This window comes from Protopterus annectens, chromosome 10.part0 (assembly GCF_019279795.1).
Source record: "Protopterus annectens isolate FY-2018-M chromosome 10.part0, PAN1.0, whole genome shotgun sequence".
In the NCBI taxonomy this organism is placed as follows: domain Eukaryota; kingdom Metazoa; phylum Chordata; order Ceratodontiformes; family Protopteridae; genus Protopterus; species Protopterus annectens.
The window spans coordinates 1,035,273,802-1,035,295,942 of record NC_056744.1 but is presented as its reverse complement, the minus strand read 5'-3'; the positions used below and the strand labels follow the sequence as shown (position 1 = coordinate 1,035,295,942).

Here is a 22,141-nt window from a genome sequence, read left to right as displayed (position 1 = left end):
CTTCTGCAGATCTAATATTCTACATGAAGGCAAGCATTGCAAACAACTTTTACTTCAATGTAATTCGAATACAAGCTAGAGCTTTTAAGTAGCTTCCAGATAAAGACCGTGGCTGATGCTGTGTCTGAAATTAAGAAACAAATTACATTTAAGTATAACTTAATGACTTACACCATGGTTGGGTTAAAACTTCAGCTAAAGCTATGCTTAGGGTGAAAATCCAATAGATTAGATTTAAATTAAAATTAAGATTAACAATCAGCACTGTTGACTTAGTCTGCCTCGTGGCTAAGTGCTAAAAGACAGGTCAAGAAGGAGAAGGGGCAGACTGTCAGAAAACCCAAACCTCTTCTTCAGATGGACAGATTGGGTTATATTTACTACTGGTGTATCTCCAATTAGAAACCCTAGACAAAATGGATTCCAGTGACTGCAGTGGTAGTAACTCGGATGACTCATATTTCTTAAAAAATTGTCTCGCACAAAGAGTGATGCTGTATAGCATGCTTATCACTCAAGGGAGAGTTGAATATGATTTTAAAATGTGTCCCCAACTGGTCTTAAAATGGCTCAAACAAAACAGTGACTAGCAGATGAAATCCTCACAGCAAGCAGGAAACATGAACGTTAATGTAAAAACGTTATATTTATTATAAAAAATAATAAAACACTTAAGCACTTTTGTTTAACTGGTGTAGACTTCATCAGACCCATTAACTTTCGTGTTTCTTGCTTGCTATGAGGATTTCATCTGTCAGTCACTGTTTTGTTTGACTTGTTTGTTGGAGTTTTTTGGTTTCTTCAGTTGGTCTTAAAATGGATTTGATGGCAACCCATATTCTTATTTCTTTAACCCTCAAAAGTAATGTAGCTCTGAGGTTCTTCTCCATTAGGTGAGACGCTACATGACTAGGTTACCTGTAAGTTATATTTCCAGTGGTGATGGACTGGAAATAAAAAAAAAAAAAACACTAAGTATGGCAGCATGTGATCAAGGCGTATAAGGTAAGATTCTAGGACAGAACCCAACAAGTTAATATTAATGTATATCAAGGCAATAACTTGGTTTATGTGGTTATGATTTGGACTAGAATTAGAAGGACAATTAGGATTATGATTATGATTTTAGTAAAAGGTTGGGCTAGTCAGGATTATATGATTCAAAACAAATATGCTATAGTTTCCAAAATCTTATGCTGGGGAAACTGTTGACATTACATGGAGAGCAATGGAAGCAACTGTGTATGATCACATAGTTAAAGTCAATTTTCCTGACTTGAAGCTATCAGTCCTGGAACTAAAACAGGAATCTGTTTAGCTTAATAGTGATGATAAATAAGAAAACTTGAAAAGAAAGCAAGATGGAAAAATATTTCAGTGTCAGGTATTCTAACAATGTAGAACTGTAGATGGTTCTGATTAAAAATGATTTGGCTCATAACTTAGACATTTAGTCATCTTCAGTATGCAAAAACCACTAAAGAATAATCACAGTGTGTCTGTGTTTACACATTTTGCAAATATCAAACCCATATTTTTTCTAACCAGAGTGGCTGTTTTTTTTCACAAAATTTGTTTGTCTTAAGCCATTTCCAAATTCCAGGTACACTGTTATTTTCTTCTTCTATGTGTACACATATATATGCAGATAAATATATTTCTTCAATAGGAGAAAATATTTAGTCTTCTCTTTACATTTACAAACCAAACAAAATCAAGTTCAGTGTGTCACTTATTCTTATTTCTATCAAAGCTTATTTTTCCTCCATGATAAATGTCTTCAGCAAATGGCACACATAATTATGCAGGTAGAGCATTTGGGGCTTTTAAAAAGAGTTGTTCTCCACTATGCGGCCTCTTGGACAAATAGATTTTTTTCATTCTTACTATTAGCAAGTTTGTCATCCTCAGAAAGTCTGATTTGGATCACAATATCCCCTCATTCAACACCATATTTATTCATTAATCGATTGTTTTTTATTTCATTACTTCAATAACCAGATAATTCCATCTGAACATTTTATAAGGTGGACATACTGTGAAAGCTCTACAAAGCAAATATAAAGCAAAGCAAGTGTTTGCAATATTTTTAGATTATACTTATTTACTGCTAAGGCAAATGTTTGATAGCACTCCACAAGCAAGCTTCTACTGTTTTCAGATAAAACTGCAAGCAGATTCAACTGCGTTGTTTACTTTATGTACTGCTCAATGAACTCTTGAAACTAGAGTTGTCACCTGCTAGGAAGGGGCAAAAGCTGGCCAAAAGTAGCATATCTAAGATTCCCTTTTACAAGTACTTATGTTAGAAATGGTAATTAAAAAACAAATACTTTGGTTAATGCAACAAATGAGCTATCATGTAAACAGTCTACACATATTAAAAATTATTTATATGCTCTTTTGCTTGAAACCATAAATGAAAACTGTTATTTACCTATGTAGTATTATGTATTCTCTAATCTCTGGTAATCCTGCTCGGCTTATCTCTTTGCCTAGCTGACAAAGTTTCTCATGGCCTCACAGTTTACACATCCATTTCAGCTCTCCCCCAAAGTAATATAATGGAACCCTCACGGTTAACATCATAACCAGCTCATTAATATCAACTCTTTCATCTCTCACACAACCCTCAGGGTCCCATGCAACTGAATTCCAAACTAAAGGGATACATGCTTAAAAGATTTTCATTAGACTTTTGGAGCACTTAATGTGCCACAGTACTGGGAAAAATGACAAAATAATGCTGTCAGGTTTTTTACACATGCAACTTATGGAATAATCACTTAATGTAGGAAGTCTGGGGGTTCTAGTGTCATAGTTTACATTTTACATTTTTATGGGATTATACACTCAGTAGCATTATGATTGGTTGGTGGAGAATGACATTGCATCCACAGTGATGTCACTCCACTTGTTGGGCTCATTATGATGATAGTGACAATCATGCAGCAAATTTACCATTAACTTCCTTGGGGAAATGGGTTGCAAGCAAAACGCCAGAGATTTATTTCTGAAATCCAGATAACTGGGCTAAGGCTCAGTTTTCCTGAAAAGAAAATAAATGTGAGTCATCCAGGATACCTTTATATCTATGCACATAAAATCTGAGCTATTTATAGACAGGTATACAATGTAGCAAATATTCTCCTCTTGTTAGCATAATTAGGAAATAATAAATGCTGGTTAAGAGACTGATTGAGATTTCTGTCAATGACTACAACGGGCAAAACATAGCAGTTAGTCTGCAATTAAATGTTACAGCTAATTAGAAATGGTAACAAGGAGCAATTTAGCAGAAGAATAATTTAATCATGTGTCAAAAATTTGAAAGATAATCCAGGACTGCAGGAAATGAAGCTATAAAAATAATTCAAGCTTTTAAAAGATGCCCATATAGAAAAATGGGTCCATTTACTTTTGTACATTTTTCATAGTACTTGCTTCTTCATAGAGGGGAAGTATCCCACATTCATGGATAAAGGGGTGCTTACAGATGTATAAGATACATCCTACATTGATCAATTACATTACAGCAACTATGAAAGAGGGGCAGCTAAGCCATGATAAAGGGCAAATTATTATCCCAAGGATAAAAATTAAAAGGGGGCATTTCAAGGTGACTCTGTCACCTTTGCTCTTTTGTCTTGCCCTCAACCCATTAAGCTGTTTAATTCACATATTAGGTCATGTTTATGATTCCCATCCCAGAAAACAACAAGTCTAAAGACTTCTCTTCTTTTTGTGGCTGATTTAAAACTGTATAGTTCACTATTTGAGGAGCTGAAAGCACAACTAGAACTGGTCAAAACTTTCTCAGATGATGGTCTTGATGAATGTACAAAAAACAGCATTTAAAGCAGAAAAGCAGCAGCACCACAAATATATCAGTCTGGGACAGGAATGTGACATAAAGGAACTTGAGCAGGAGGACTATATAAATATTTGAGAACTGATGAAGGATCAACAATAAAACATGAGATCAAAACTCAGTAAGGAATATTTCAGAAGACTAAAATTAATACCAAAAACAGTCCTGACATCTAGAGGAAAAAGTCCAAGCTATAAACCAATTTACTCTTCCTGTTCTAACTTACAGTTTTGGGTTGATTGACTGGCCCCAAAAGGTATTGGATCAGATGGACAGAAAAACAAGAAAAATGCTTCATGCTTACCAAATGACATATAAAAATCAGTGTAGACCAAGATTATTGTATATATATTCTTCGTTCTGAAGGAGGTATGGGCCCCCTCAAATTTTGTTTACATGTATAGATTTGCAGTCATAGGACTGAATATATATTTGCTGACTTCACAAGATCCAAACATAGTGAAAGTTTAAAAACATGAGGAGAACAAGTCTAAGATGACTTTCCTGCTTAGTATAGCAAAAGCATATTGGTGTCAAGCAAGAACAGAAATCATACCAGAAGTAGAAAAAAAAATCAGGAAGCAACTGAATGTGCTAAAAACAAAAAAACAAGAAGGATCAGGTGAGAAGGCAAGAAATGTGGAAAAGGCATAAATATAGTTGAAAGTACAGAGAACTAGAAGAACCTTGTGTCGATCAGAATGTGATGCAGAAATGGTTGAAGAGAGGTGAATTTAAGCCAGAAAACAAAAGGTTAATATTGCAGCCCATGACTGCGGACTACCAACACAGTGGTTTACAAAGTCCACTGAACATGTGGGAGAAACAGACAAATACAGGTTTTGTAAAACAGAACTGGAAACAGTTGCACATCTTGTAGCCGGGTGTGATACACTAATGGGAGAGGGCTTGTATACTGAAAGGCATGCTAATGTAGCAAGAATGTTGCATTGGGAATTATGCAAACATTACAATATTGAAGCAGCTGAGAAGCATTGCAAACTTGAGCCACAAAACAATATAGAGAATGGTGAAGTTTATATCAAGTGGGATCACCCATTATCAGCAGTTCAAAAAACAGATGCGAAAAAAACAGATACAGTAGTCCATGAAAAGAGGACAAAAGTAGCAATGATCACTAAAAATGCTACACCCAGTGATTATACAGTGTCTTACGTACAGAGAGACACAAAGTCATAAAACACCAGGATTTGCAGGCAAAAACAAGGACAATGTGAAAGAAAGATACCCAAGACACTTCCAATAGTAGTAGAAGCAATGAGTCTCATAAAAATAAATACAGTTGTATTTAGATATATTACCAATACATGTAAATCCATATGAATTACAGAAGCAGCCAACTCTGGCCACACTGCAAGTTCTGTGAAGAGCATTTTTGGCTAATATCAAAGACTGAAACAATACTAATTTCATGAACTTTAATCATACTTTGACTTAATAATGGGCTCCATTCCTGTCATGGTACTAGAAAATCCAAAATATAGAAAGCCAAAAGACTTCAAGAAATTAAACTGGAATATTTGGACTGTGACGACCCTCCTCTAGGCCAGTAAGCAAGGAGCCTCAATCCTCACCACTGGCACCAGTGGGGGTTGTTCACTGGGAGGATAACAAGTACACACACAGTATCTCTAGATGCCACTTTCTGCATCAAGCACAATCAAGCAGAATTTCCCTTAAGAGCACATGGGGAACACAGTCAGTCCAGAGCTGGTTTTCCCTTTTTCTCCAGATCCCCAATAAGACTCCCCAGTGGCGCAGGTATAGAGTTGAGTCCTTAACCAGGTTTCCAAGCCAAGTCCTCCAACACTTTCTCTGTCCAACCAGTGCTACATGTCTCTGCCCAAGCAGCTGACACACACACTCTTGGAAATTTGATTTTCACATGCACACACCTGGGAAAAGCTGGCACAGGTTTACCAACAATGGTCCCTTCTCCCCAGACTATAAGGTAGTTATCACTGCCAACAGAACTCCTCGCCAGCTATTTTAAGGCCATGAACAAAGAGTGTCCAATTTTACTCTGTAATATTAATACTAATACAAATGGTAGCTTGACCAAAAGCAAGGCTCTTAGGAGTGGCCCACACAGTAGCACCAAATAAATACACAAATATTCTCAAAACTTAAATATCTCTGCAAAGATTAGCCACAATTAAAGGTTTAAATATGTTTAATAATAAAGAACAAGAACATACTAAGTATATATTCACAGTGACATCAGAGTTCAAATCACAGGAAATGTTTAAAATAACATTGAAGGACAGGCTCAGACAAATAAAGAAAAAAACAATATCTAAACTAAGCTTCACTATATTCCTGACTGAATCTAAGAACATTATACTATTCTCTACTTACTTAACAGAGAAAGGCAAAATGATGTGGTGAATGGTCCTTCTTGTTGTCAGGCCCAAGACAGAATACAGAATGCTCTGTCTCACTAACATCTGACTTCTAGTTCCTATGCAACCCCCCATTGCTGGAAGTTGTTAAGATTTAGCACCAACCTGTAAAAATACACACACAAGGACTTTTGCTCAGATCTGTGGCAGGTGCTTGCAACCATAAAACAATTTCATACCTCCATGATTCCAGAGTAGTAATTAGTTCACCCGAATTACAATACAGAAAGCTTCTAAATACAGACTTTGTGTCCCTGGCTGCATTGAAACCTGTGAGATAGCATCTTTATGGCCTAACATGTAAAGTGATTTAATTTCAGATATAGTTTGCTGGACTGAGGTTAACCTCCTGTCTGCCAGTTTCCTCTATTAAAACATACATTTAAACAGCTACAACAGTACATGTACATTTATGTTCTTTCCAGTAGGGCACACTGTGGATACATTTCAAACACAAGCACTTTACAAATACCTTTTTAACACAAACATCTGTACAAATCAGTTTGATGTATACATGGCATACAGTTCTAATACATTTTTAACACAAGCATCTTGTATAAATCAGTTTGATATTCACAAATGACGTATAATTATTTACAAAATTTCAGCTAGCTGTGCTGGCAGTACCTCCTATCGTCACATGGACTAACCCATGAAGGCATTCATCGGTACTGGATCTTGAGTAAAGTTTAATCATAAGGAGTGATGGTCTGAGTAAAGATTTCTGAAAGATTAAGTCATAAGAGTAGTGAAGAATCTTAAACATCAAGACTTCTCCACAAGATGAAGCCTAAATAGAGGAAGCCACTCTTGTCACAGTCAAAATGGAATTATGAGGATGACATTGGACATTCTCTAGCTTTTAAAGGAATAGTAATAAAAAAGGGAAAAGAAGGAAAATCATCAAAGATTATTAGGTGTCCCTTCTATATGAGAGAATCTGTGAACTATTCCATCATAGGAGGGATGAGAGAAAAGAAGTTGATTCACTTTTCACTGCTTAGATAGCAAAGAGGTCAAACCAAGGCATCTCCCCATAGGCATAAGATAATAACAGTAATCAGTAGCTAGGCCTGTTCTCTGTAGAGCTGACCTCTTTATAGAGATGAGATTAGCAAACTGTTGATAGAGTCCTTTCCAACAGCCTCAATCCTTTTCAACAGAGGGTTAGGGAGTGAGCTCCCCTCTTCTTGATTATGTACCAATACAGTGCCTTGTCATTGATGTGGATGGCAACTGCACCTTATTACATGAACGGCTTGCAGTGTTCGAAGGTCTTTCTTCATCTCCAGAATGCTGATCTGCAGACTGCCTCCTATCTGCAACCACATTCCTTGGGCAGTCTGCCTTTGACAGTGCTCCAATTTCTATCCTGCAGCAGAGACATCTGTAGTGGCAGACACTAAAGGGGTAGGAACTTGTAATAGACTACCTAGGGTTAGGTTTGGACTATGAAGCCACTATTCCAAATGCAGATTTCTGTCTCTGGAATTTTTTTATATGTTCTGCCATAGTATCTGCTAATTGTGACTAGTGAACTTTGAATGGCCACTGAATAACACTTGTACAACTTAGAATAAGGAATCATATAAACAGTTTCTGCCATGAGATACAATGCTTTGATGCATAGTAATGCAGTGGCTGAGGCTAAGCGAGTACCATGTTTGTAAGGGAAGGATCCTGTTTAAGTGAAGATATGGTGTGCAGGACAGGCTATCCCACATTCAGTCTATAAATGTGACCATTTGAGACAGGTCTACTGCAGTACTTATTATTAACATAGAATGAAAGACACTCAGAAGAGGTGACTATGTAGATGTCAACCTGCCCTATACTGGAGTGACTAAAAAGAAATCCAGGTAAGGAAACACTTTTATTACTTGCAGCTTTTGGCTCACTGCAACTATGGATATGCATCTGATGAAGATATGGAAATGTCCAAAATTTATAAAGGCTGACTTCCATCTGAAGTGCAGAAACCTGGAATCTTTGGTAAGCTTTATTTGAAGGTAGGCATCTTGGACGTCCAAACAGCATATCCAGTCTCCTTCTGGCAGACAGAGACGGATGGGCTGCTCTGTGCTCATTCAAGAGGATTCTTTAGGGGTTCATTAATTTAAGTCACTCAGTTTGTCCACAGACTGGAGGTTCTTGCCTTAATGGGGACTAATAAGAACCTAGAGTAATAACTTAATCCTTTCCAGCCTGGTAGAACCTCCTGGATGGCTTTTTTATGTAAGATTTAACACCTTGCAATGGGAGAAAATGGAGCAGAGGCTGAGAAAGGAAGATGACTGCATAGCCTCTGGACATCGCTGCCCTGACCCATTATCCTACAAGATGGTCGCATATACATCCAAGATGAGAGACAGATAATTACCAACTGCCTACACTCTGCAACAATGGAAGACAATAGTGCCCTTGCTGCTGTTTACTGTTCCTGCATCTGAGTTGGCATCACTTTGAAAGTCATCACAACTGCATGGGATCCACCAAGATCTTTAGTTATTATGCTATTGCTGACAATGTTAAAATCAGTGCAGACATAACTTCCACTGCTTCTTTGATAAAGTGCACTGTGGTGTTTGGGACATGAGTGCCTTGCTCTCTTTTTCCACATCCTCCAGGTGATTCTTTGCTAAAGGGGCAGAAAGAGAAGACTCATCAAATGGGGCATTAGAAAAGGTCACTTTGGTGCCCTCAGCAAAGTCTATGGACACAGCCATGCATGACAGAGGAAAGCTATGCCAGTGCCTACTGCTTTAGTGCACCATCCATGGAATTAAGAGAGACTCAATGCAAAACTGGCAATTGATTATGCAGATGCCATTTGAGACTGCAGTTTAAGCTTTAAGTGACCATTAGGCAACCTTTCCAGTGAGTGGCTCTCTAAACAGAATTGATGCATAAGAGACACAATTTACCTACCACAAAGAAAACGTAGAGAGTGCATAAGTGCACTTACCATACCTGTCCATCACTCTAAATTCCTTATCCAGTGGTGGAAACTTCACAGCAATTTTAGACATATCAGCAAGAGAATAAATAGAAGTTGAAGACTCTTTCATTTAAGCCAGCTCTAGTGGAATAGGGGGATGCATAGAAGAAAAAGCACTGACTACAGCCCAGGTGACCTGAGGTCAACTAGCCACTGAGGGGCTTGCAGAAGGAGTCAAGGGGGTTAGGCACCATACTTGGTGGCTCAACAATGCCACTGTCCCACAGAACACAGTCATCACTGCAACAAGTTCTCCTGCAGATGAGGATCCAGCCACCAATCCACACTGGCAGTAGCTCTCATCATGAGTACATCAAAGCATGCACTTTCATCAGAGATGGCACTGTAGTCCTTGCAGTGATCTAGGTCAAGCATCCTCCAGTACAGGACAGCAGATAGGCCTAATAAATACCCTCTCACTGCCGGGATGCCAGTGAGGGCACAAATCATTGCTGAGGCTACATGTACAACAACCTTTCCTGGCCATTTTTCACTCTCAATGGAGAAATACTGTTAAGCAAGTTGGACTTACCCATAACATTAGATGTTCATATTCCTCATTGTTGCAGTAGCATTTAGGCTATACGTGTTGTGTTTTGCCCAATACACAACTGGTCAGCTTCCAAAAGCTCTGGCTTACTCCCACACTTCCATTCTGACTGCTTGGACAGCCCTGAGGAGGGAAAATCATCAGCCACAGCAGAAAATGTTCAGGACTTTCTTGTCTAAAAGTAAAGAAGTTTAGCACTCGTCCTGAACTGAACAAATGGGAAATAGCTTCCGATCTATTTCCCAGCAATACTACGGGAAAGAAGGGTGGGAGTGGCTACCATTTACTGTTATGGGTAAGTGCAACTCACACAACTGTACTATGTTCAACATTCCTCGATACCACTGTAGCTTTTAGGCTACATGCGTTGATTACCAAAGCCTATCCAAACTGGGAGAAAGGATACTGACCCAGAAGCCCCTAGTGAATGGTCCTAACAAAGCCAATCCTGAATGAAGAGAAGGAATCTAGTTAGTAATGCCTTAAAAAGTTATTTACAGAGGACTATAAAGCTATCACTAGAATGCTTCTAGACTCCACCCCTTTCCAATACGCCATCAAAGAAGACAAGGCTCACATTGAGTTTGCCTCAATACAGCCTGGAACTAGATTAGCATGATGGATATAACAAAAGTCAGCAGCTGAAGACAACCATCTGGAATAGCCTTTTAAGACACGGGTTGTCCTTTCTTATTCCCAGCATGAGAAATAAATAGCTGATAAGCTTTCCTCGTGTCTGTCAAGATAATAATAAGCTGCCTATGTATGTCCATAGTATGTGAAATCCCTTTTCCTTGGTTCTGAGGGTTAAGACAGAACATTGGGAAACTAACAGCATGATTCAAATTAAACTCTGAAACAACCTTGGGTTTGGATGAGGGATTTGCTCTAAATAATATCTATCCTTATGGAAGACCATGTAGGGTTCACCCACCAAGAAAGATTTCAACTCAGACAATCTTCTTGCAGACATCAGAGCAATGACAAGAGAGTTTTCCATATAATGAACCTTAAATCTTGGTGTGCAGGTTCAAATGGAGATGTGGTTAACTTCTACAGCAAAATGTTAAGATCCCAGAAAGAGCATCCTGTTTGAGTTGTGTTCTCAGGTGTAAAACTCTTTTCAAAAACTGTATTACTAAAAAGATTGAAGAAAGTGGAGGGTCAACGGGCAGATGTTCTGAAATGGCCCCAAGATACACCTTGACAAAAGAGTATGAAAGTACTCACACAAATATTTGAACACCATTGGTATGTAATCCCTGACAGGGCCCTGGTTATTGGCTAGACACAAACTAGAAAATGTCTTTCATATGCTAATATAGGTTTGTCTATTAGCAAGATTTCTTGCTTCCTTTTGTATTTTCGGCATATCATCCAGGAAGATAGGTGAAGATGTTCTAGACTGGGGTGTATCAAACTCTACTTGTCTTGTATGAGCAGATCCAGATTATGAGGAAGATTTTGGCATTTGCTCTTGGACAATTCCATAAAAAGGGAGAACCAATATTGCATAGGCAAAAATGGGTCACCAGAAATATTTTTAGAAAGTCCTTCTGAATCTTCAAAATTTACTTAGATAAATGTTTAAAGGGTGGAATGCAAAACAGAACATTGCCATCAAAAGGAATGAAAAAGCATCTGTTAAATTGTCTGTTTTGAAAGGAGGCAAACAGATTTATCCGACATGTTCCCCATAACTGGATTAACTCCTGGAAGACCCTCTTTTAATTTCTGTTTGTGAGGGTCTGTCCTGGTCCTGCTCAGCTTGTCTGCCACTATGTAATATTCTGATGAAATGTAAGATGCTTGAAGGGTTAAAGAGTGCTGAAGAGCTATTTCCGAAGTGATCATACCCATCCTGCATAAAGGGTGCAACCTTGTACTGCCGTGCTAGTAGATGTATCTCATCACTGTGGTGTTGTCTGTAATCATCTGGAGAGGTCCTGGGGATCACAGATGATGAAGAGATTTAAAGGCATATGTCACAGGCCACATCTCTTTAATATTTATGTGCCTTGGTCTGTCTGAATAATCCCACAAGCCTTGCACTTACACACTCCATAGAAACTGCGCCCCAAGCAAAAGATGAGGTGTCTGAAATTGCAGATTGTGTTGGAGGCCAAGGACAAAAGGGAAGACCTCATTTGGTTGTTTTTGTAGTCTCCACGTTGTTGCCTCACAGCAAGAGGTTCTCCCATTCGATTCTCGGCTGGACTGCAGGGAGTGCCTTCTGTGTGGAGTCTGCATGTCCTCCCCGCAGTTGGGTGGGCGTTCGAAAGACATGCATAAATGGGCGTGCCTTCTTTGAAGGTTGAACGTCGAGCTGGCACCTAAGCGTTCGTAAAAATCTACTGCCAATCATTAGCAGACCGGAGTTCCGCTGTGGCGACCCCTACCCGGGAAAAAGCCGAAAGACAAACAAACAACTTGTGCAATTCCATTATTATAAATCAAAAGCTTGGTATCTAAAAATGTATGCAAATATGTCCATGTGTTTTAGATACCACTGAATTTTTCTTGTGTGTAACCTGGCAAGAGGGATCATGAAAATCATAGAAGCCATGATCCCCAAAACCGTGAGAAACTCAATGGTTGTAGCCTGAGACTGAGGTAAGAAGTTCTGAAAGGTTTTCAGATAAAAATCCACCTTCTCCTGCATCAATAAGCCTTTAGTCTATAAGACATCATAGAGAGACAATCCTGCATGATAAGATCAAGGAGGATTTCTGAATGTTAATTTGGAATTCCGGATTGGTCAGAAGAGACAACCCCCATGTTAAGAACTCTTGACATCTGGGAGAAGACTGCAAAGATAAGTAAGGTGTCTATAATGAGGAAATAAAATGAGTGCTGTTCAGTCTGCAAGTCTGCAAAAAGATTCTAAGTTATTTCAGGCCCCCTACAGCAAGTCATTTTGCAAATGCCCTTAGAGCAAAGAATAATCGAAAGGGTAATGCATATAACTGACAGTGTGACCCACAGACAGAAAATCTGTGAAAAGTTATGAAGCCTTTGGCCATGGGAATGTAATGGTATGAATCTTCTAGGTCCCATGTTACCATAAGGTTTATCCAAAGGAATGATAGACAGCAAACTCTGAAGGGTCAACCTCTAGAATTTGGAACTTCCACATAAAGATTTAGGAAGGAAATGATTTAGAACCGGTTTCTAAAAAGACTCTTTATTTGGTACCACAAGCACTCTGGAATAGAAGTCTCTGCCCTTTAAATATAAAGGTACTGGTTCTGTCTCCTATGGTGAGCAAATGTTGAAGAACCTGAGAAGAAAATTCTGTTTAGTTCAGGGGGTGGGGAGGAACTCCCTTGAAAGGATGTTTTTTGTGACCAGTGCCAACTGTATTCCTCCTGAACTTTTAACACCCATGAATCTATTGCCAAAAGAGCATGAACATAGCAAATTGTTGTTGAGACAGATTTTTAAGATACTGGGGTTGGAGGGTAGAATGCTGGTACAGTTATTCTGCAGAGGTAGACAGTTCCATTCTAGGAAAATAAATCCTTGTTTCTGATTGAATCCCAACCCCCACTCACTCTACTTGTTTGACTTGAGAAGGCAGAAATTAGACATAAAAGAGGATTGGGGAGATTTGTAAGTGGGGTCCTGAAAGAACTTAAAATCCTTGAATTATTTTCCCCTGAAATAAGATTGAGGACCCGAGCAGCAGATGAGCCCCATAAAACTGCCTTATCTGAATTCAAAATTTCAAATTTTATATTGTCAAAAAAGATTTTGTTACGTCCCCAGGCATACCTCTTCAAAACAGTTGCATAGTCATACACATTACTTAAATCATGTTTAGATACTTGAGACTTGTTGGAAATAATTAAACTGAGACAGGCTCTACTTTCATGCGGAAGAGTGGCAGGCAGATTTTGCAAACTGTTTATACAAAAAAGTACAAAGTTCCGCTTATGGGTCAGATAGTTAAGAATTCTATATACCAAACTGGAAGAAGAAAAAAATTCTCTTAGCAAATCCATCCAGACTGTTCCCCTCTATGACTGCAGGGAAAGGGTTGGATGATCCCTGAAGGCTGTTATCATCTGGCACAGGTGTCAAAGACAGCTGCAAGATCAGACCTGGTGTAAAAGAAAAGTGCTGATTAATTTGAGAAACCTTGTAAATCCTATCTGATTCATTGGTAACCAAAGTGCATGGATAAGAAATGTTACAGCAACCTTACCTACCTCCTCCAAGGCTGGCACTAGAGGAAGAATAAACATAGATTGAGACAATGTATCATTAAATTACCTCAGTGATGGGGGAGCATCCATTTGTTACCCTAAAATACCTCTTTCATCCTGGCACTAATCTGAGAAACAGAAAATTCCTTAAAAGGTGGATACAAGGACCAGGTTGCTTATCAACAGAGTTTTGAGCTTAAGAATCAGTAGGAGACAAAGTCCTGTCTCTATCTATGTCTTAATCATGTGACATATCTTCCCCTCAGGAGCATTTTGACTGACCTGACTTACATGTAACTTTGTGCTGTGTACTAGTACTGAGTGTAACAAATTCTTGACTAAGGTAAGAAAATCACCTATTTTTATAAATACCATGTCTTTTGATAAACAATGATTAACTTTTTGATTTTTCTTTACAGGTATGTCTAGTGACCGACTTGAAGTTTGCCCCATTGGCAGGTCTCTTCTGGACACATCCTGCCGCATCCCCCAGAAAATCTCCATGCTCCAGTAAAAATGGTTCTTTCATCACTGGCTCTGACACTGAAACAGCTGAAGATGATGTGTTTGATCCCAGGTTTGCAGTCGCTGAAAGTTCTACATCAGAGGAAGTCAGAAATGTAAGTGAGTAGGCTCAGTAATGTAGTGTTTCTGGGTACAATGTTCAATCCCTAGTAGAACCATTACATGCAATGAATAGTGAACTGAACTCCTAGAAAAATGGTAAAAGTCATTCAAAGATTGTGGGTTCAAGTCCTATCAGAGTCAACTTTGCCCAGCCCCCCACCCTTAGAACACTGATGCTTATGAAGAATTGTTCACAGAAACCCTGTACAATCATATTAAGGGCTGTATCAAGACAGCTGTAGTTATCCAGAATAAGCACAGGACAAACTCAAAAAAAAAAGGCACCCTGTGTAATCCCAGCATCAATAGGTTGTATAACAAAAAAAGAAGATCATAGCAAAAATTAGGTCATGCAAAAAACAGCAAGGTAAAATCTCCCTCATCATTCTAAATAAACAACTTAGGGAGCTAACCAAGTCTACCAAAGCCAAATTTGAGGTAAACCTAGCTTCCCATGCTAAGGACAATCACAAAACATTCTTCAGCTATGTCCACAACCCCACAACCTCAAAGACAATAAAGAACAATGTGCTGAATTAATTGTAAATTAAGCCATGTATACTGAGTTAAAAGATATAGTAAATCTATTTGCTGACAAATTTTGCTCCGTCTCCCCCCCCACCAGACACCCTTCCGGAAATATCCTCAAACATAGCTCCCTTAGCTATCACTAGGGAACAGGTCCTCACAGCACTTTGCAAGGTCAAGAACACTGCCTTGATGGCCTTCAATAATATCCCAGGATGCCTGCTTAATAGTATGAAAGATGACCTATTGGGATAACAAGAATCACTGTTTAACCACAGCTTTCAGACAGGCTTTGAGCCAAGCAAATGGAAGACTGCAACTGTCATCCCTCTGCACAAGGGCGAGTCACCTATGAACCCAGGTAACTAGAGACCCATACGTCTGACTAGTATCATATATAAAGCCACTGAAAGAATTATCATGGACATGACAAACAATGATATAGGAAACCTTCAGACAGTGGATCTAGCCCTATTTGATTTTGCCAAGGGCAGGATATGCCTATTCAACCTGCTAGACCTCTTCAAGAAGGTCATAAAAGCAAAGAACAAAGGCAGAATGGTGTATTCTGCCTACCTGGACCTGACCACTGTATTTGACATAATACCAAGCATTGTAGCTAGCTCACAGACAGGACCCAAGAGGTTAGGATACAAGAGTGTACCTCCACAAAGAGGCCATTCATTAGCAGAGTACATCAAGTCTCTATGCTGGGTTGCTCCTTTATGGCCTCTACTTCAGTTAAGTCAAGTCCAAAATCAAGGGCATCTGGCTGACCAAGGTCGCAGGTCCAAATCATGCACAGCTACAGAATCCCCCAGTGACACAAATATCCTCCAAGAAGGCCTGACATAGACTAATAACTGATGTCAGAACCAGATTCTGAAACTCATTGCCAAGAAAAGCATAATAGCATGCTTTGCTGTCTTCACAAAGCATGCTGTTATGCATGCTTTGCTGTCTTCCCAAACATGCATAAAAGTATGCTTTGGGAAGACAGCTATCCCTGGAAACCACCACACTGATAATATATCTCTAAGAGTAGATTCAGTGGTCAGGTCAGAGATTTGGGAATACATGTAGATAACCTGTCCTTTGACCATCATGTGTCTACGGAAGTAAGGAAATCATTCTATATTGTGAAAATTATAAGGTCAGGTCAGGGATTTGGGAATGCATGTAGACAGTAACCTGTCCTTTGACCATCAAGTGTCTATCGAAGTAAGGAAATCATTCTATATTGTGAAAATTACAAGCAAGGTTATGGCATCTAGAGCCAAGGATGTCAATGTTCCACTGTATTTGGCCCTTATAAGATCAATCACTGAGAACAATGAACCCTATAGTATACTTGATCAGGCATATGCAACTACTGGAGCATCCACAGACGTTCATCATAAAAACAATCATCATCATCATCATCAACCCCCTTTTTCCCATTTTATACATGGGATCAGGTTGTCTTGTCAAATGTCACTGTCTCTCTCTATTCAAAGTCACTCATCTGCCTTCTTCAACACTCATGCCTGACTGTTTCATGTCTTGTCTCAGACAGTCCATCTACCTCTTTGCTGGATGCCCTTGTTTCCTCTTGCCTTCTTCCTGTCTGTCCAAAATCTTCTGCTTTTCTGCACATGTGACTGAACCTCTGTAATCTGTTCTCTTTGACCTTTACTGGAATTGGAGTTATTTTGGCTTTTGCTCCTATATTCACATTTCTTCATCTGTCCCACAGTGTCCATCTCACCACCCATCTCAAGCACTTCATCTCCGTCACCTCTGTCTTCTGAAACTGCTCTGCATTTACTGCCCAGGATTCTGTACCACACAATAGTACTGGTTATACCACTGTTTTGTACACCTTACTTTTCAGCTTCTTTGGCATTCTTCTGTCACATACTATACTTGACACTCTGTGCCTGTTGACTGCGGTCCCTCTGGTTCTAGCTTTGACCTCATCATTCAGACTTCCCTTATCCTCAACCACCTCTTTCAGATACTGGAAGCTATTAACTTGTTCCACTATTTTCCCTTATATCTCAATTCTCATCTTCTTCTGAACTCCACCATTTGCTGCCATTATAACTGGCTTAGCTGTACTCAGTTTTGTCCTATGTGCCTTCAGTTTTACATTCCATTTCCCTATCACTAGCTAAAGTTCTTGCTTAGAGTCTGGTTGTAATACCGCATCATCTGCATACAGCAACTTTGTTGATCTGTCTCCTCTGACCTGTTTGTTAATGTAGTCCAACACCAGTATGAACAGCAGTACGCTCAGAGAGGAACCCTGGTGCACAACCTTTGCCACTGGGAACCCCTCTTTGAGACCAAATACTACAGGTACTTGAGTCATTGGGTCATACATTAATTCTACCAATGTTTCTAGGACTTCAGACCACTGCAGAACTGCCCAAATCAGCCTTCATGCGACCTTGTAATATGCTTTTTCCAAGTCTAGGAATGCTCAGTTGGACTCTTACTTCATCTTTAGCTTCTTGTCAACTATATGTCTCACTGCAAACATCAGGTCAGTTGTGCTGCATCCTGTTCTGTTTCCAAGCTGTTCATCTCCCATTGTACTTTCTACTACTCTGCATAATCATTTATCAATCACCCTCTCCAAAACTTTTATGAAATGTGATAGCTGTTTGATACCTCTGTACTGCCCACAGTTGTGAATGTCCCCTTTGTTCTTGAACACGGGCACTAGTATGCTTATTTTCCAGTCATATGGGATACGCCTTTCTCTCCACAATCCTAATAGTAGCCTCAAAAGCCATTTCTCCCCTATCACACTCAGCATCTTTGCCATATCTGCTGTGACCTCATCTAAGCCTGCTGCTTTCCCCAACATCATTTTCCTTAGTGCTGCTCTTACATCTTCTCTGTTGGGATCCTCCTCTTCTCTCATTATAAGCTATGTCTGGTGCAGTACTCCTTCTGTGGGGTTTTATTCATTCAGAAGCTGCTGGAAGTACTCCTTCCATCTGCTGCTGATGTTCTGTAGACTGCTGATCAAGTTGTTCCTGGCATCTCTTATGAAGGGTATCTGACTATCTTCTTTATCTTTCTGTATTTGCCTTGCAACCTGATATAGTTTCTTTGTGCCATCCAGTGACTTACTTTCCAGAAGATGGTACTGTGCCTCTGATGCCTTGTTCTTTCCTATTGCAACTACTCTCTTAGCCTCTTTGCTAGCCAACCAGTATGCCTTCTTAGTCTGGTCTGTCTGTTCTAGCTCTCACGTTTTCCTGCACTCCTTTTTTTGACGACTTCCTGGACTAATGCATTCTATCACCAGCTGTCCTTATGTACTTTCTTTCCATACCTGGCTCAGCCACATATCTGTTCTGTAGTCCTCACACATGTTGTTTTGAGGCGCTGCCATTCTTCTCCAACTCCACCTATTTTCTTTTCTTCCTGAGGTACTAGAGCCCTGAAAAATTCCTTGAACTGTTGTGTATTCTCTCTAGTCAACTTCCAGGTCTTCAGCCTGGTCTCTGTTGACCTTAGAGCCTTCTCTGACCACTGCTTGCAGCTGACTGTGGCAACCTATGGTTTATGCTGTGGGCTGACTGTTTCACTGGGAAGACTTTGCAATCACTGATTCTAATAACTGATCCTACACCAGTGCCTTTCTTTACTAGGAGGAAGTCAACCTTAGTTGCATGTTGGCCACTCCTGTATGTGATCTTGTGACTGTCTCTATTTCTGAACCGTGTGTTGGCTACGATCAAGTCATTTGCCCGATAGAAGTCTAGAATGGCCTCTCCTTCTTTATTCCTGTTGCCCAGCCCATGTGGATCCAGACAGCCCTCATATCCTGTTCTGTCTGTCCTTATATGTGCATTCAAGTCAACCATTATTAACATCAATTCATGTTGTCCTGTTTTATCTAATAGGTCCTGCAACTGCTGTCTGAATGCACTCTTTTCCTCACAATCACAATCTTGCTGTGAGGTATAGGCTGAAATTATGAATACTACCCTATCATTATAGTGGAGTCTGACTGCCATGAGTCTGGCACTAATTCTGATGACATCCCTCTTCTGAAGCCTCTCCCTCATCACAGTTCCAAATCACCTACATACATATTTTACACTGAGTGGCTAGCACTGTAGTGGAGCACAGTCTGTGATTCACGTTCTCCTATCATGAGGATACTGTGCACCACATTAGATGGCCAAAGCAGTTGGTTTATACAACCCCACCCCACAGAGCACCATGAAGAGTCTGTGCTGCTGCCTACAGCTCCATTCTTTTTTGGTGAGTTTGAGATGGAAACAGCATGTTTTTCAAAGGTGGGAGGAACCCCACAAAGACACAGAGAGAACATGCAAGCTCCAAACAGTCATTGACCAGAGGTCAAGATTGAACATTATACTTTGTGCATGGAAGCCAAAGACTTTAACCATTATACCAACAATACATGGCTTAAATAACACTCCCTATGCAGACTGCATCAAAGCCCTACCCCTTTACTCGATCTCCTATAGATTTCTGAGAGGTAATCTATACCTCGCCTACAAAGCATCCTCTGGACCTGTTGCACATCTGCAGAAGAAAAGCATCAGCATTACCCAGTCTAGGTATCTAAACCTCAAACAGAACATAAATAAAATATGTTGGAGGGACAGGTATGTTTCTCAGAAACTACTTCTTCTTTGGAACACACTTCTCATCCATGTGAAGCAGAGTTCTTCCCTAACCCAAATCAAGTAAAACTTGGACCAGTGGGTGAGGAATGGGGAAGTTACTCATGGTCTGGTACCTATGTCTCTAGCAGATAAAGGCAACCTACAAATTCTTGATCATCCATGCCCAATCCTACATATACCCCTTAAATAGCCAAAGGATATCAAAATTTGATGGATACATTTGGGAGTCAAGACTAAGCTTAAAAAGGTCCCCTGGGGTCATTATCCTAGTAATCTCCTATGAAATTAATGTGAATTAGTGATCTGTGGGACACCTGCTGGCCACTTCAGAGCCAGTCACCATCGGCTGAGGCAAAGACTGAGCCCATAGAGTCAGCAAGGGCTCTCTGGCAAATTGTTTTCTCTAAAAACCATAGAAGTTGGACCAATAAGACCGGGGTAAGTATCAATGCAGTGATGATGGAGGATGCTTTGGATTTGGCAAACAGCACTGGAATGAGTCAGATGGAAGATAAGTTGTCAAACAATTTGCACATATAACATAGTCCACTTTCACACACACATAAAATGTCCCAAAATACTCTAATGCACATGCAGCACACAGTCCCCTTTAGAACAAAATCAGTTTATCAAAAATTAATGGCAGGTAAGTTGTCACATCCTGAATGCAAGCACTACTTTACCTTTTGAGTTTCCTGCCTAAATAAAAGCACTTCCTGACAGAAAGCTCTTCATAAAATACTAAAAAGTTTACATATGCAGTATATTTCATCAAAAGCTCCCAAATTAGCCAAATCTAAGGTGGTTAGTTCATAAGGAACATGGGAGCCAGACTAGGGGTAAATTTACAAATTCCCATCCAGTTTTCAAGGGTGCCATTTTAAAAGAGTCAGGGATGAACTCTGTTTTACATGGATGGGAAGCCTATTTCATAGTGTGGAGATTTTTTGGGACACATATCTGTCTCTTCACCATGTTCTCTTTATATCACAAGTGAAGTTCAGATCCCAGGATTTAGTGTTTCTGGTGATGTTTGTTTTGTGCATATGCAACAGATTCATCAGGGCTGGGTCTGAGGAAGCTCTGTAAGCTAGGCAAAGATCCTATCTCAACAAGCCTATAGGAGACTGAATACAGTACGTACCTATTGCTGTGTAAATGGTTCTGCCAATATACGTTGCAAATGTGTTCCACTATCCTCAGGTTGTGTCATAAATATCAGTTACAGCATCATTGTTGACAGCCACTCTGTTGTTAACATCTGCCTGCTTTACTGGCACAGTGGAAATGTTACTAGTGTTGATGCTGTGTAGGATTAAGTGATGATATGGCTATTGAGACTTTTGACCAAAAAAATTACTTCTCTAAAAGAAGGAGAGGCACACACTTGACATGCAAACTGTGGCCATGCCAGAAGTGGACAGGCCACCCTTTGTTAAGAAAAAAAATGTAATGGGTTACATGTACTATCTTCGACAGTATTTTCTATTATGAAGTACTGCCATCTGTTATGAGGGTGCTGCTAAGGTTGGAAAATGGTGTACACAGCAACTTGGATTATGCCTGTGCCACCTTCATTTCAATCATACTCATTTCCCTGTATGGAGAGAAGGTAATCCTCATCTGCCATTTACAGGCAAAAGTGTTAAAAGAATCCCCATCAGTAGCGCTACTTTTTTTACTCTTCCAACCTTATCACTTAGGTTCATACGTAATTACTAGGCAACTGATCCCAGTGGTTTTTTTAAGCCTAGCCATGCTGTCTTTCTGCATCGGACCAATTTGCAATTTCTCCATCCTCCATACCACATTAGTGTCAGACAACACTTGGTTCCACACCTTAGTTTTCTCAGCCTGCTTTTTGACCCTCCTGTCCCAAACAGGCATTTGCATCTGCCCTGAGAATATATGGTTCTCCTCTGCCTTTACTCCTTCTGCTACATCATGTTGTCACTTGAAACACATATACTTCTGGCTGTAATGTAGACACATCTTCGCACATAACGCCCAAGTGCAGTCCAGCACTTAACTATTAAAAACAGACAACTAAATAAATGAAGACAGATTCCACACATGACACAATATTTGCTACTAGAAACAAAAAAAAAACGTAATGAATGAGGACAGGCTTCCATCACTCGATACCTAAGTGGAGTCCAAAACTTTACTAGTAAAAACTTCAAAATTGAATGGAGACAGACTTCCACGACACCTAACTGCAACACTACGCTTTACCAGCAGAAACGGTAAACCTGAATTAATGAGGGCATACTTCAAC

General features: G+C 39.7%; 1 protein-coding gene across 4 annotated transcripts in view; it reads right to left on the bottom strand.

Moving 5' to 3' along the window:
* Positions 1–22,141, bottom strand: part of ERICH3 (glutamate rich 3) — a 1,772,788-nt gene that overhangs the window by 715,358 nt on the left and 1,035,289 nt on the right. The gene's annotated exons all lie outside the window — the stretch shown is intronic.